Genomic DNA, 13,011 nt, shown 5'->3' with positions numbered 1-13,011 from the left:
ATCTCCTAACAGTATGCTTCACCAACAATTACACACCTTTTTTTATTTGTTTATGTGACGCATGCACGTCACACACCCCTGTGTTAGTTGTTACCATAGTAAAGACAACATATTAGAACGAGTGCATACGTGCTGTTATGGAAAATAAATCAACACCTTCTGGCCAGTCAGAATTGAGAGTTGGATAGCACTGTAGTAAAACACAGAAAATTATGCAGGAAATTAATATACTGGAGGAGAAGAAAAAAAACGCCTGAAATTTAATCGAATGAAGTACATCAAAATCTCTGAAAGTGTTTGGAAGGCAATAGAAGAAAGCACACTAGGTTGGCTTTTCCCAGTGTGATTTTCAGGTATAAACTATATTACATTGAAGAGGAGGAGCTTGATGAAGAGGTGGGACTTTCAATTGAGGATGTTAGAGGAAGTAGAAAGAGAGTCAGAGAGAGAGAGAGAGTCAGAGAGAGAGAGAGAGAGAGAGAGAGAGAGAGAGAGAGTCACTAGCTGGCACCATTTCCAATTAGGTCTTTATAAAGACAAGCAGAAGAGCTTGGACTGGATGCTTTGTGTGAGTGATGAGTGTGTGAGAAGCAGAGGACGGTGTTGAGTAAGTACCAGTAGGTGATTATTGCTTCAGTTGCTGCATCAAAATGTGTAGTGTAGTATGGTTTAACCCTCCTATTATGTTATGGGTCAATTTGACCCATTTCCACATTTGAGATGTCTGAAATACTGGTTAATCTCTCTTTCTTTTTGAAATTTCTCCATTTAGGGTCATGAACTTATATGCAAGTATTTCTTCTTATGGCTTGTTTCAAGCCATAATGAAGATTTACTGTTTTCAGCTTTTCTTTGCTTTTTTTTTGTGTGTATTTGAACTGTGGAAACAATTTTGACCCATAACATAATGGATGTAACTTTTTCCCCCCAACATAATAGGAGGGTTAAAGGGAAAACCTCTTCGGGGATGTGTTACATCCGTTACATCCTGTGTTTTTTTTGTTAAATGTGTTATTTAGCCTTATTGTTCTCACTCCTAAGTGGTACCTGAGTGAGTGTTTTTTATCTAGACATATTGCAGTAGTTTTAGGACGGACTACAATATCATGTGTCTTAATATTACAAATCCTTAGCTATTATTATTGCTTACATAATATTTTGTAATATAAGACAATACAAGAAGTTTTGTGTGGACCACCGAAATCATTTAAAAACACGACACACAACATGCAGAACAGGTTTATTGAGGAAATGCTGTAACTTTTTCAAAGAATTATTTTCATGTTCAGAAACACCTCATGTTCATCATCTTCATTTCCTTTCTAATGTTTCCGTTCCGTTATCATGTCAAGCCATTTCATCCCTTTTATTCCAAATTATTAGCTAAAGTGTGTATTTAAATGTTATCCCTCCACCCCATCATCATCATCACCACCACCAGTGCAGATTGTGTGACTTGTATTTGGGTCATATTTCGCCTCTACACAGTGACGTGGTGCTTTAAGAAGCGTGGAGGAGTGCTGAAAGGCTGTTTTTTGTGTTCTGTGCTGAATGAGAAGCTGCATTGCAGAGCCAAATACAGCACAGCAGAATACACAGTCTCACTCACTCACACACACAAACACACAATAAACCAGGAAAACAAGACCTGGCTGATCTCTGATGAAGGTGAGAGGATCAGAAGGACCAGACATCAAAGGTAGGATTTGCTGTCTGTTTCGAAATGTCTAAATAGTGAAGCTGTTTTTCTAACAGTGGAAGAGAGAATATGTCTAATCAGCATTGTAATTCTGATGACTGCCACAGTGGAGTGTGTGTGCGTACAGTGCTACACGGTGACCTTGTTACTGTACTTCGATTTCCTGACAGCAGTACACACAGATCACAATTCCAGTTACCTCCGGGCAGCTATAGAAACCCTCATCCTCTCTCGTTGTATGTCTCAGAAGACAGTAAGATATTGTGTAGACCAGTACTGATTGTACGTAGAGTGGGAGTGATGTAGTTGCTCATGTGAAGGGCGCGTGATGAATATAAATGACCAGTACTCAAAAACAGATCTTTCCAGACCTCCACAGAAACAATGTGGTAATGGATCTGGCCCTTGAGGAAGATATCAGTGACTTAACGTATTGGCTTGGAACAGAGTAATGTATAGACCATCTGTTTCTGGGTTTTTAAATGTTAGGATGGATGGGTTGAGTGAAGGATTCAATGATAGACTAACTCTTTACTGTGATATACTCTAGAACTGAACATCAGCTGTTGGGGGGTTGCTTGAGGCTAACATTAGTACAGAAACAGAGACCATGCCTTGGCTTTATTCGTGTAACAGCTGCCTTGTAACACCATGAGAATGAAGCCACTGTGGTCTAGTATAATCACTACAGCATTACATAATATGCAGATAAGGCCATCTGTGAGGCGTTAGGCCTGGGATACATTGGTGACAAATCAAACATTTGTCAAGTCTTGGTTTTTATTGTTTAAGTGCGTAATGAAGGTGTATACATGGCATAGAGTCAGCTGTAAACAAAGAGATGAGAGAGGGCATAAGTATAACACACATATACACACACCCAAAAGATACCACTGTCTTATACAGTTAAATGTTCAGATTTTTTTTGGATAGTGTGCAGGCCTCAGCATGCTTCACTAGAAAAGTGTGTGTCTAGGACCGCTAACACTGGTCCTAACCAAGCAGTTAATATTTGGAATGTATAATCCTGTAGATATGTAGAATGGGTGTATGCATGGATATTAATAAACACCAAAGTTAATACAATATTACTGTGTCATGTGTGTCAAATGAAAGCTTTCACATTTCCAGTGTCTCACGTTATTCTATTGTTCCCATTACTACTCTGTTGTTATTGTTCCTAATTGTCTGGGTGTTTCCTGGCACAGAGAGCACATGGCTTCATGGGTGGGAGGAGTGTTTTAATCTAGGGCTCTCATTGGTTATCTGACATGAGCATATGTCTTCAAGGTCTGGGCCATTAGCGAATGACCCAGATCATTTATTGTTGTGACATGCACTGAAAAGAAGAAAAGTGTCGAACAGATATTGAATCTGATTGTTGTCGTTTCCCTTTTATGAGCATGTGAGCTTTAATGTGGGTGTGGAATAATGTCTAAAGGTCATGCTTTCAGCCTGGATTGTATTATTGAATTTGGGGCCACCATGACACTGCTTAATGCTCTAGGATGAATTATATTATCCAAATGTTCTTTGCTTGCTTCCACAAGCCGTGCTGACGTGGACTATTCAGATTTCACATTGCCTTGTATTCTTATTCACCAGACAGATTTACTGCCTTGCCACATCTTCCTTCGACTCCATCTCCAAAACCCCCCGTTTACAGCACTGTGGCTGCCTTTCTCAGAGCTATGGGCCACTTAGCATTCCACGAGGTTGCTGGTTTTCTGTATGAGGAGCTGTGCGGGGTGCCACTGCATGTCACATATCCCACACACGCTATTCTGGTGTGCCTTTTGTCTGCATTGAATGATTTGGTTTGGCCAGGTGCCAGGACTCCATGGCTGGTTTTATTTGTTCAAAGTTAAAGTTGTATACTTGGAGAAGACATTCCATGCATATAGTCAGGAGGGGTTTTGTATTCGTTCTGACTGTTAGCATGAATTCTGTATGGACGTGCCACTTCTAAAGGTTTAGTGTAATAATAGCAAGCCACAACAGGAATGTGTAGCCATATGGTCCTAATCCTTGGTCATATACAGATGGTACATGTAATAGTTGGATTAACTACAGAGGTGTGACTAGTAGGTTAAAGTCACGCTTACTTCTACAAGTGTTCATTTGGCTGATGCTTTTATCCAATTGGGGATACAAATGAGCAAATAAATGTTCATGGTTTTGCTCAAGGACCCAACAGTGGCAGCTTGGCAGTGCTGGGATTTGAACTCACACCCTTCCCACCACTGAGTCACCGAGTCACTAAGTCACTGAGTCACTTCCCTTGTTCAGAATTGTAGCTTAACACAGAGGGAAGGCTTCTTAAACCCGGAATTGCTGGATCATACCATTCTATCTGTTAAGGAAATTGGACAAGACAGGTCAAGAGGTCCAAACACTGTAGCTGCTGTGCGTCTTGCGTTGCTTTGTTTTGTTGTGATGCTGCTTTTCCTCAGTCTTTACAGTACAAATCTGAGAGGAAGGATAACATCTGTAAGAATCATTTGAATCAACACAAACATAACAGTTCAGTCCAAAGCTAGATAGATCTCAACTCTGTCAGTGAAATGTTTTGGCAGTTTAGCAACATTTAAACGATCTGAAGAATCAGGGCCAAGCTTTATAGAGCCCTAGTTGAGCAAAAGTGTCAAGTCTTAGGAGGAGAGCTGTCCATCTCTCAACTCTCTCTTTCTGTCTACATGAGTGTACTATTCCGCTTTAATCCTCAGTCTCGGCTCAAGCCCAGCACGGAGTCAGAGGGAGATTATAGGGGTTACACAGTGTTGTGCTGAGCACACAAGGCCCAAATGTAGTACATTGAAAATCTCTCTCTTTCTCTCCTTTTTCACTCTCTCTCACTTTCTATCTCCCTTGACTAAGCATCCATAGAATTTGGCAGACTTAAGTGCTCCTTTCCGTTGCTTCCTCGCACAGATTTGTGCTTTTGTGTGTTTGCCAGTCTAATAGTGAAGCACTGGATTGCTGCAGTGAGTCCACGCCAGATTCTTGCTTTTCCTCTGCCATTAACCTGCTTAGAGAGAGTGCAGTTTCTCGGCCAAGGACACGTCCAGGACGAGGCAAGCAGCTTCCGTCCTAGGCCACACAGATCTGACAGCGCACTGAGCTGAACGAACTGGCACAGCCAAGAGCATGTGGGTTATTAGATACTAAATCCTGCTTTTAAGCTTCTGTGAAATAACTCTTTAGAGCTGGCAGGGTGGCTGGTTAAACATAGGCCAAAGTGCTCTGGGTTCTTGGAGGAACAGTTCTCATTCTCTCCCTTCCTTCCTTTCTATCTCTCTCTCTCTCTTCTATTGTGCCAAGTAAAAAGAAGAATTTCATCTCCCAGCTCAATTAGACTCATTGAGCTGCTGTTAGGAAGATATCTTACAATAATACTCTAGCCATCTTCTCATCCTAAGCTCTACCTACCGTATATAGATTCCCATGGACAAAAAATATTGATACATTTCCGTGTATGGAGAAAAAGCCAGAAAATCTGTTTACTTGAAAGTCACTTATATGGGACTTATACAGTTTTCTGGAGGTTTATCCAAATTTTCAACATGAGATATGCTTTTTAAATTTATTATTATTATTGTTATTGTTATTATTATTATTATTATTATTATTATTATTATTATTATTATGTGCAGGGACATTGAAGAGGAAGGGTACAGTCATTCTTGGGTGTGTTTGGGGTCATGGGGGACATGCGTTTGTGTGTGTGTGTGTGTGTGTGTGTATGAAGGAGGACGAGGCTTGCACTCCAGCTGTCATTGAACCCCCGGAATCATATTTCCTGTGTGTCCATGCCTCACTTGTTTCTCTACACATATGTAATGCATGCTCATGTGTCAGTGTGGCTGTTGTGAAATATAACGCTCGCTGGAGTATAATCTGAAGAGATCATCAGAAGTCCTCTGTCATGCTCCGTCAGACACAGAAAACATTAAAGCCTCGAAGCAGCTTCTGTCCATGCGTTCAGAACAGGTGAGACGGTTTCAGAGGCAGAATGAGCAGGAAGAGTGATCAGAGGAAAGGAGAATAGAGGATTCCAGTTGAACACTGAGCAGTTAAAAGGATGAGGAACTGATAGTCTGTAACTCAGAGTGTGTGGGAGTGTCTGTCACCTGTCTCGTTTAGCAGAATGAAGTTCTCTGGTCCTCTACGCCATCCTGTATAAAAATGTCTTAAGAATGGCAGACAACATTAATGAATATGCATAAAAAAGTGCTGTTATGATGATATATTCACTGTAAGTTATCCAAAAGTGAGCAACACAGTTCAGCCCAGTTCAGCAATTCAGCCCAGTTTGTTAAATTTAGCTGTGGCATGGCTGAATGCTTCTATAAAAACTAAACTTTCAAGCAATACTTCATATTTTTTCAACCAAATGTACTGTATCTGTAGCATAAATGTAATTACCATGGGCAAAAGTTTTGGCACAGTAGCATAGAGATAAGCACATGTGTCTCTCCCCTTGTGAGTTCGAATCCCACCTCCGCCCTGTGTGCGCGGAGTTTGCATGTTCTCCTTGTGCTTAGGGGGTTTCCACCCCAGTCCAAAGACATTTGTTGTAGGCTGGTTGGCATTTCCAAATTATCCATAGTGTGCGATTGTGCCTTGCAATATATTGGCACCTGCCCAGGATGTTCCCTGCCTTGTGCCCCGAGTCCCCGAGATATGCTCCACGCTCCCCAGTGACTCTGTGTAGGATAAGCAATATTGAAAATGGATGGATGGAAGAATTTTGTTTCCCTGTACTGAAAAAAGAACAGAAAAGCTGATTATTTAAAAGCTCACCTACTGTGAAAGGGCTGTTGTGAAATTTTGTCTCTAAATGTTTAAAAAATGCAACCTTATAAGCTCCAGGGTCCCTGGTTTGGTCCTGAGCTTAATATGTGTGTGATGTGTATGAATTATATAATGCTAAACCAAATGCAATACACTCTAACAATAAGGGATATTGCGTGATTTTATCCAACCTTCCAACAATGAAGCAAAAAGTATTTTCAGTTATTTATGTCTTTATGGTATATATCTGTGGTATATTTCTACTATCTATGGTCTATACTGTCAGACCCACATTACTATATTGATGACATATAATCACAGGTTGTCCTCACTGGGAAAACATAGCCTCATCTCTAAGAGCTACAGACATACAGTATCTTGGACTGTACACAATTCATAAAATTGCTCTTGGCAGTTTGTTTTGCATAATAGTGCATTGACAGAGTTCAGTAACTGCATTACAGGTGAGTTATTATCCAGGTTTTTCTGAGTACTGGGAAATGTGTTGAAATAATGTTCTGTGGTAATCTGTCATGCACAACATACTGTATAGAGATAGTAAATAAAGATTAGGTTACTAAACACTGGAGTATTTCTCTAACTCAATGGTTGCTTTTGAATGTGGGTAGGCTTGGATCTCTATGCTTACCTCAGGGAGTGACAGGGTGGAGTTTTCGTGGCCAGAAGGTCTCTCCTGTTTTAGACTCTACTTTAGTAGACAAATATTTTCCAGGAGAGAATATCTGAGTTTAGTGCCTTAAAATTACACACTTCCTAGATTTCAGATCTTTCAGATTCCATAAGTGACCACCAAATGTTTCTGTCTCACCAAAGGCCTGTCATGCAAGGAAAAATACATTTAACATGCCAGTCTTGAAGATGTACTTCTGTCTGAATAAATGGCAAATGAATCAATTAGACTTCTCCCTTGGCTGTGAATGAAAAGGGAAGGGCCTAAAACCATGTACAAAGTGGAACATTGAACTGATGTCATACTTAGCACCCAGAGCCAAATATGATTCATTCCGAAATTCAGTCCATAAAAGCATACTGTAAAACCTCTGACATCAGTTATAGAGTATCAAGCCCAGGCTAGGCCATGCTGGATACAGCCAGTGCTGTTATACAGCACTAAGACTGTAGTTTAAAGTATCTAATCTCTTGGTTAGCCATGCATTTTATTATCAAACTGAATGTTTAACACAGCCACTTTTCTTTCTATCTTTTTTTTTAAATGAAGTTAATGGTAGATTAAGTAATCTAATTGGAGAGAATGGGAGATAAGAATTCATGCTTTGAAAGAGCATGGTGATCCGAGTAAAGGTCAAATTTGATATAAAAGTATCTGGTAATCAAAGAATGGCTGAAATATTTCAACATTCATTTTAGTGAATATTAAAAACAATTCCTTTTAACCAGCAGCTTTAGTCACATCAAGTGAAACTCCATATATAACACAATGCCTTAAAAGAAGAAAACCGACTTAGCAATTCACACCATTCCCATCATGAAAGTTCCCAGAAATCTATTTTGGTAGAAAATTGCAGTCCATGACTGTGCCAAATCTGGCCAGTCTTTGGCCTTTAAATGAGCCTGTTGTCTCTCTGGGAACTTTCCTGCTATCTCTCATGTCATGGAGTTCTGCTCACCAGAAGCTTCTCACTGTGTATATTCTTCCACTGCTATAAATGTTTTATAAAGTGACACAATTCAGTAGAAAACCTAACTACAGTTAAACTATCAAACCGTTTTACCTGCTTAGGTTGTTCCTGAAATGAATCTTTATTCTTAATTTGCACAAACTGCCCATTAAAGAAACATTCACTCTGAAAATACACCAATAAACAGTTCTGTAATTGTAATTGTGATGATGTCATTCTTGGCAAAACACCTGTAAATGAGAGGCCGTACAAATGATTGCCAGCACATACGTATTTGCATTACTAACATCTTCCATAAATTTTATTGGCTTGGTTGCGCATGATGTGCGTGTGTGTTCATTTTAGCAAGCTAGAGCTGGTCCATTTTGTAGACCTGTATGCATTCTGTGCATGCCAAACTTTTGTGGTACCATAATATATACTGGCTGGTCATTAGGATTAGTCTACCATTTAGCTGTTTTAACACTGTGTCCTTATTCCACTTCCTGTTTCCTTTTTCCTCCATTAAGCATTGTAAGCAGATGACATATTTGTGATATCATCTGTATTTACTTCTCTTGAATTGGATGTGTAATGAAATCAGGAGGCAGGCAGCGAGTACTGAACTGGAGTGTATCTTTTACTTAGAAACATTACCAACAGTTTACCTTAAAAACTGGCACTATGTTAATATACTGACTTGCTTTATGTCCAAGGGTGTCGTAAAATAGCGTCACAAAATATTCAGTGCCTACGTGAATATTTCATCATCTGAGGTGAATTATTAAGAAAATGACCAGCTTTCTGCTGTCTCTTGCTTATAATTTTCCTAGTGTGTTACGATCAGCTCAACTCAGCTCTATGCTTGACTGTGACATCAACAGTAAGATTGTTATAAATTTGCTGTGGTATGTTCTTAAAAACCCTCAAACATCAAGCCAAACATTTACACCAAGTAAAAATACAAACTTTCAGTGCCAGAGTCTTAATAGAATTCAGTTTAATACAAAAAAAAAAAAATCAGTAAGTAAAAATATGCAACAATACTAATAGAGTTTAATTAAAATGTCAAATAATATATATATACATACAGCAGTTACAGAAGTGCTGGAGATCCAGATTGATCCAGAGTGATTAAAACCTTTTGCTCCAGAAGATCAATCAGAGTGGACTTGGTTGGAAGGTATTTTTACCAAGTTCTAATCCTAAAGCATGCCATGGATCGTAAAATCATGTTGGAATTTTTGAATCATCCAATAAAAATGCTTTCATGCCTTTATTATATATTCATTAGGCAGCTTGTAAGCACTGAGGAATCCCTTGGTGGAGTAAAGGAAAGAAGGATGACTGTTTCTTAAGTCTCAGCTCAGCTTACCGTGATGGATTAATTCATGTTTATCCAGATATTCAGGCCACAAACTCACATTCTGTTTCCATTCTGGAAATTCCAATGCTACGAATTTAACTGATTTTATATCATAGCACAGTTGAATTCTCTAGTCAGGAGGTGTTGATTAATTTTCTATCACAGCAAATTACAGGTTTGTATGAATGTTCTCGTTCTAATGCGCTATCGGTAATTCAGAGGGGTTATGTTTCACTCCATGTTATCTAAGTCTAATATTTAACAGATTCAAATTGTGGTGTTATTTGACAAAAAAAATATATTTTGAGAATGATTTAACATTTATGAAAGGAGTCTTCAGTGTCAGCACTTTGCAGCAGTTAGAGGTAAAGCTGTAATTTTACACAGGAATGTCTAAGAGCAGAGAATTTATTGTAACTTTTAGCAGTTTCTCAGTAAGTGTATGTGACAACTAACTTGAGGACATTTTACACCATTAAATGTAATTATAAATTGACTTTTTTTATATAAAAAAAAGGAAAGTAACTTATTTCGTGGTCATTCCACAATATTAAATGTAACTATAAATTGATCAAAAGTATGATATGTTGTAGGGGGGCATGGTGGCTTAGTAGCTTAGTGGTTAGCAGGTTTGATTCCCGCCTCCGAGCTATGTGCATGGAGTTTGTATGTTCTCCCTATGCTTTGGGGGTTTCCTCCAGATACTCCGGTTTTCTCCCCCAGTCCAAAGACATGCACTGTAGACAGATTAACACCTCTAAAATGTCTGTGGTGTGTGAGTGTGTGCGCAATTGTGCCCTGCAGTGGGTTGGCACTTCATTCAGGGTGTCCCCCGCCTTGTGCCACAAGTTCGTTGGGATAGGCTCCAGGCTTCCCACAACCCTGTGTAGGAAAAGTGGTACGGAAGATGGATGGATGATGATATAAGAGGAATGAAATACTTTGTGACATGCTGTAATAGCATCACAACAGCATGCTCAACTAAGTTGTATTCCCTATTTTATTCATTTTATAATTTAAAAATATTTTGGAGCAGTGCGGTTAAAAGGGATGTCTGTTAACACTGAGTCACCAGAAAATTTCAGAAGAGAACATTCATGCTGAAGAGAATTGCAGAATCTTTGTTTTTCACCCTTAAGTACATTACATAATGCCAGCAAGCCACCTGTTGTTATGTGGTCAGAAGTGGATGGCATCATGAGAAGATCGGTTTACTAACTCCATTCTATCATTCTTTTAGCTAGATAATTTCCTTAGATCCTGACCTATTTGTACTAGCATGAGGATGTATTTGATGAAGACTACAAGGGCTTCTGCTAAATATTGTAAATGTAAATGAACGGATAATACTAAGTGCTTATGAAAGTCATTCACAGCTCAAGTGTTCTCAATAGGACATTTCACACTTCCTGCTCTCTTGAAGGTAATTACAAGAGAAATGCTTCAAATCCCTCCCTGTTGGAAAGTGTCAGAGATGCCAGTTTGAAAAGATGCTCTGTAAAACCCCAAATCACACAATATTTAATATATTGGTAAAGAATATGAGTAATTAAAATTCCCCTAAAATGTTCTTATGAGGCCATATGCCATCTTTGATTTACTTGGACTGTGGCAGTATGGGAAATCTGTGATCTTGTGGAGTGATTTGTTTGTGCTGTCTCTGGTTAAAGACTGAAGGATGCCATGCTGTTTTGGAGTTGTTGGAGAGAGCTCCAGTGCATCGCTATGCAGTGTGTTAGACAAAGCTTTCTTTTGGCTGGGGACACAGAGCGGTCAAATGGGAGACTTTGTCCTCTTCTTTCTGTCTCTTAGCTCAAACTGAAAAAAGACCCTTTGTATCCGGCTGCAATCACATGTCCCAATATTTGAACAGCTGCACTGTATGTGTGTGTGTGTGTGTGTGTGTGTGTGTGTGTGTGTGTGTGTGTGTGTGTGTGTGTGTGTGTGTGAGTGTGTGTACAGTGAATTTCTAGCAGGGTAAAATAATGCAGCATGGAATGAGTATATCAGAGTTTATTGATTCTCTTATGGGACTGATTCTCATGGATGTAAATGAAGACATCCAAGAATAACTGAATAACTTTAGTTTGCAACAATGAATTGAATCATTTATTGGAGTTAGGAAGCCATGGTGATTTCAAAGACAATACAAGACATGGCAAAAATAATACATCAATAGAATAAAGAAAATGAATTGAAATAGAAAAGGCTAGTGCTAAAATACACAATGGAATAGAATAATGAAGAGAATAAATTCAAACAAATTCAAACAAAACCCAATACTGATTAGAAGAATACATTTGAAGAAAAGGTGGACTGGGTGTGAAGAACCTTTTGGAGATTTTTTTTTAATCCCCAAGAATGCAAAGGATTATACACATTTATTCCAATATGCTGTTGAATTGTTGAATCTTGATTGGTCAGAAGGTGCTTACAGCACTCTCTCTGATAAGTTGGCAACAAGGCATACCGTAGTATTGCAGTTGTTCTAATATGGTATAGTCTCTATAGCAATGTCTAATTCACAGTGACTTGTATGATGAATATGCAACTAATTTAGGCCTAACAATAAACAGATTTTAAACTAGTGTTTATTTAACAATGAACAACTATAAAAGTTGCTCTGTCCTTTCATTCATTAAGAAGATATTTGTGTAACATGTATACGTTTTAAAAGAATGTCATATAAAGCTGTCTTCAGGATAAACTAGACTTTTGTACTTTGTGGGTCTCAGTTATGTGGCTAGTGAGAGAATTACTGTTTATAGCTGCTATTAAAAAAAAAACTGATAAACTAACTTATTTCATGGATATTCCACAACATTAAATGTATATAAATGGATAGAGAGCATGACATGACATTCTTTAATAAATAAAAGATTTTAATTGCTGGCGTCATTTAAGAGGAATATATCCTCTTAAGCTTCGGGTTGTACCGTTATTGGAAAACAATCAACTCAGTTGTTGATTGTTTCCTATAACAGCATACCGTGCCATTTTTATTCCTCTTTTTTATTATTAGTATGCTTCAATACTGTAATTTGACCTGTAAATTAAACAAAAGAACTGCAGTAGTTTTATTTTGTAATGCTATATTTGAATGATCAAACACAACCCTAAAAAATTACAGTAGCTGCCTCATAACCGTTACTTTGTGTTTGGAAAGTTATCTATTCGTTCGTGTTTGTAATCACAGCATGCCTAATTAGCTCCTACCCAGTAAGACACCTCGCTTGCTTACTGCTTCTTTCATGGATGCCATGGATCATGTTAAAGCTCAGCATTTTTATAGCATGACATCAAGGCAGGGAGTTCAGCCAAATGTTAAATACCACATGTTCACTCCTACTGCTTTATAGTCTTTAGCTAAAGCAGAGTTGGGCATTTTTAAGGAAGGGACAGATATTGCAAGCTTGCAGTAATGGCAAACAGCGTTTACTGCATTTACAGGTTTGGGTTGTGTAACATAGCAAAACGTTGTGGTCTGGCTGGCTTTTAGGATCATTGTGTAA

The 13,011-nt window shown here is 38.6% G+C and overlaps 1 protein-coding gene across 2 annotated transcripts in view; it reads left to right on the top strand.

Annotated features, from left to right (window-relative positions):
- Positions 1-469: 469 nt before the first annotated feature.
- Positions 470-13,011, top strand: part of mical3a (microtubule associated monooxygenase, calponin and LIM domain containing 3a) — a 110,475-nt gene continuing 97,933 nt past the window's right edge. The window contains exon 1 of one of the 2 annotated variants that reach the window (XM_053677912.1): positions 470-607. The gene's annotated coding sequence lies outside the window, so the exon portion shown is untranslated. Of the gene's footprint in view, positions 608-1,554; positions 1,700-13,011 lie in introns of those variants that run through there. The other variant, XM_053677911.1, reaches the window with a different exon arrangement.

This window comes from Ictalurus punctatus, chromosome 4 (assembly GCF_001660625.3).
Source record: "Ictalurus punctatus breed USDA103 chromosome 4, Coco_2.0, whole genome shotgun sequence".
Taxonomy (NCBI): Eukaryota; Metazoa; Chordata; class Actinopteri; order Siluriformes; family Ictaluridae; genus Ictalurus; species Ictalurus punctatus.
The sequence above is the reverse complement of the archived record's forward strand: the minus strand, read 5'-3'. Positions and strand labels throughout refer to the sequence as shown.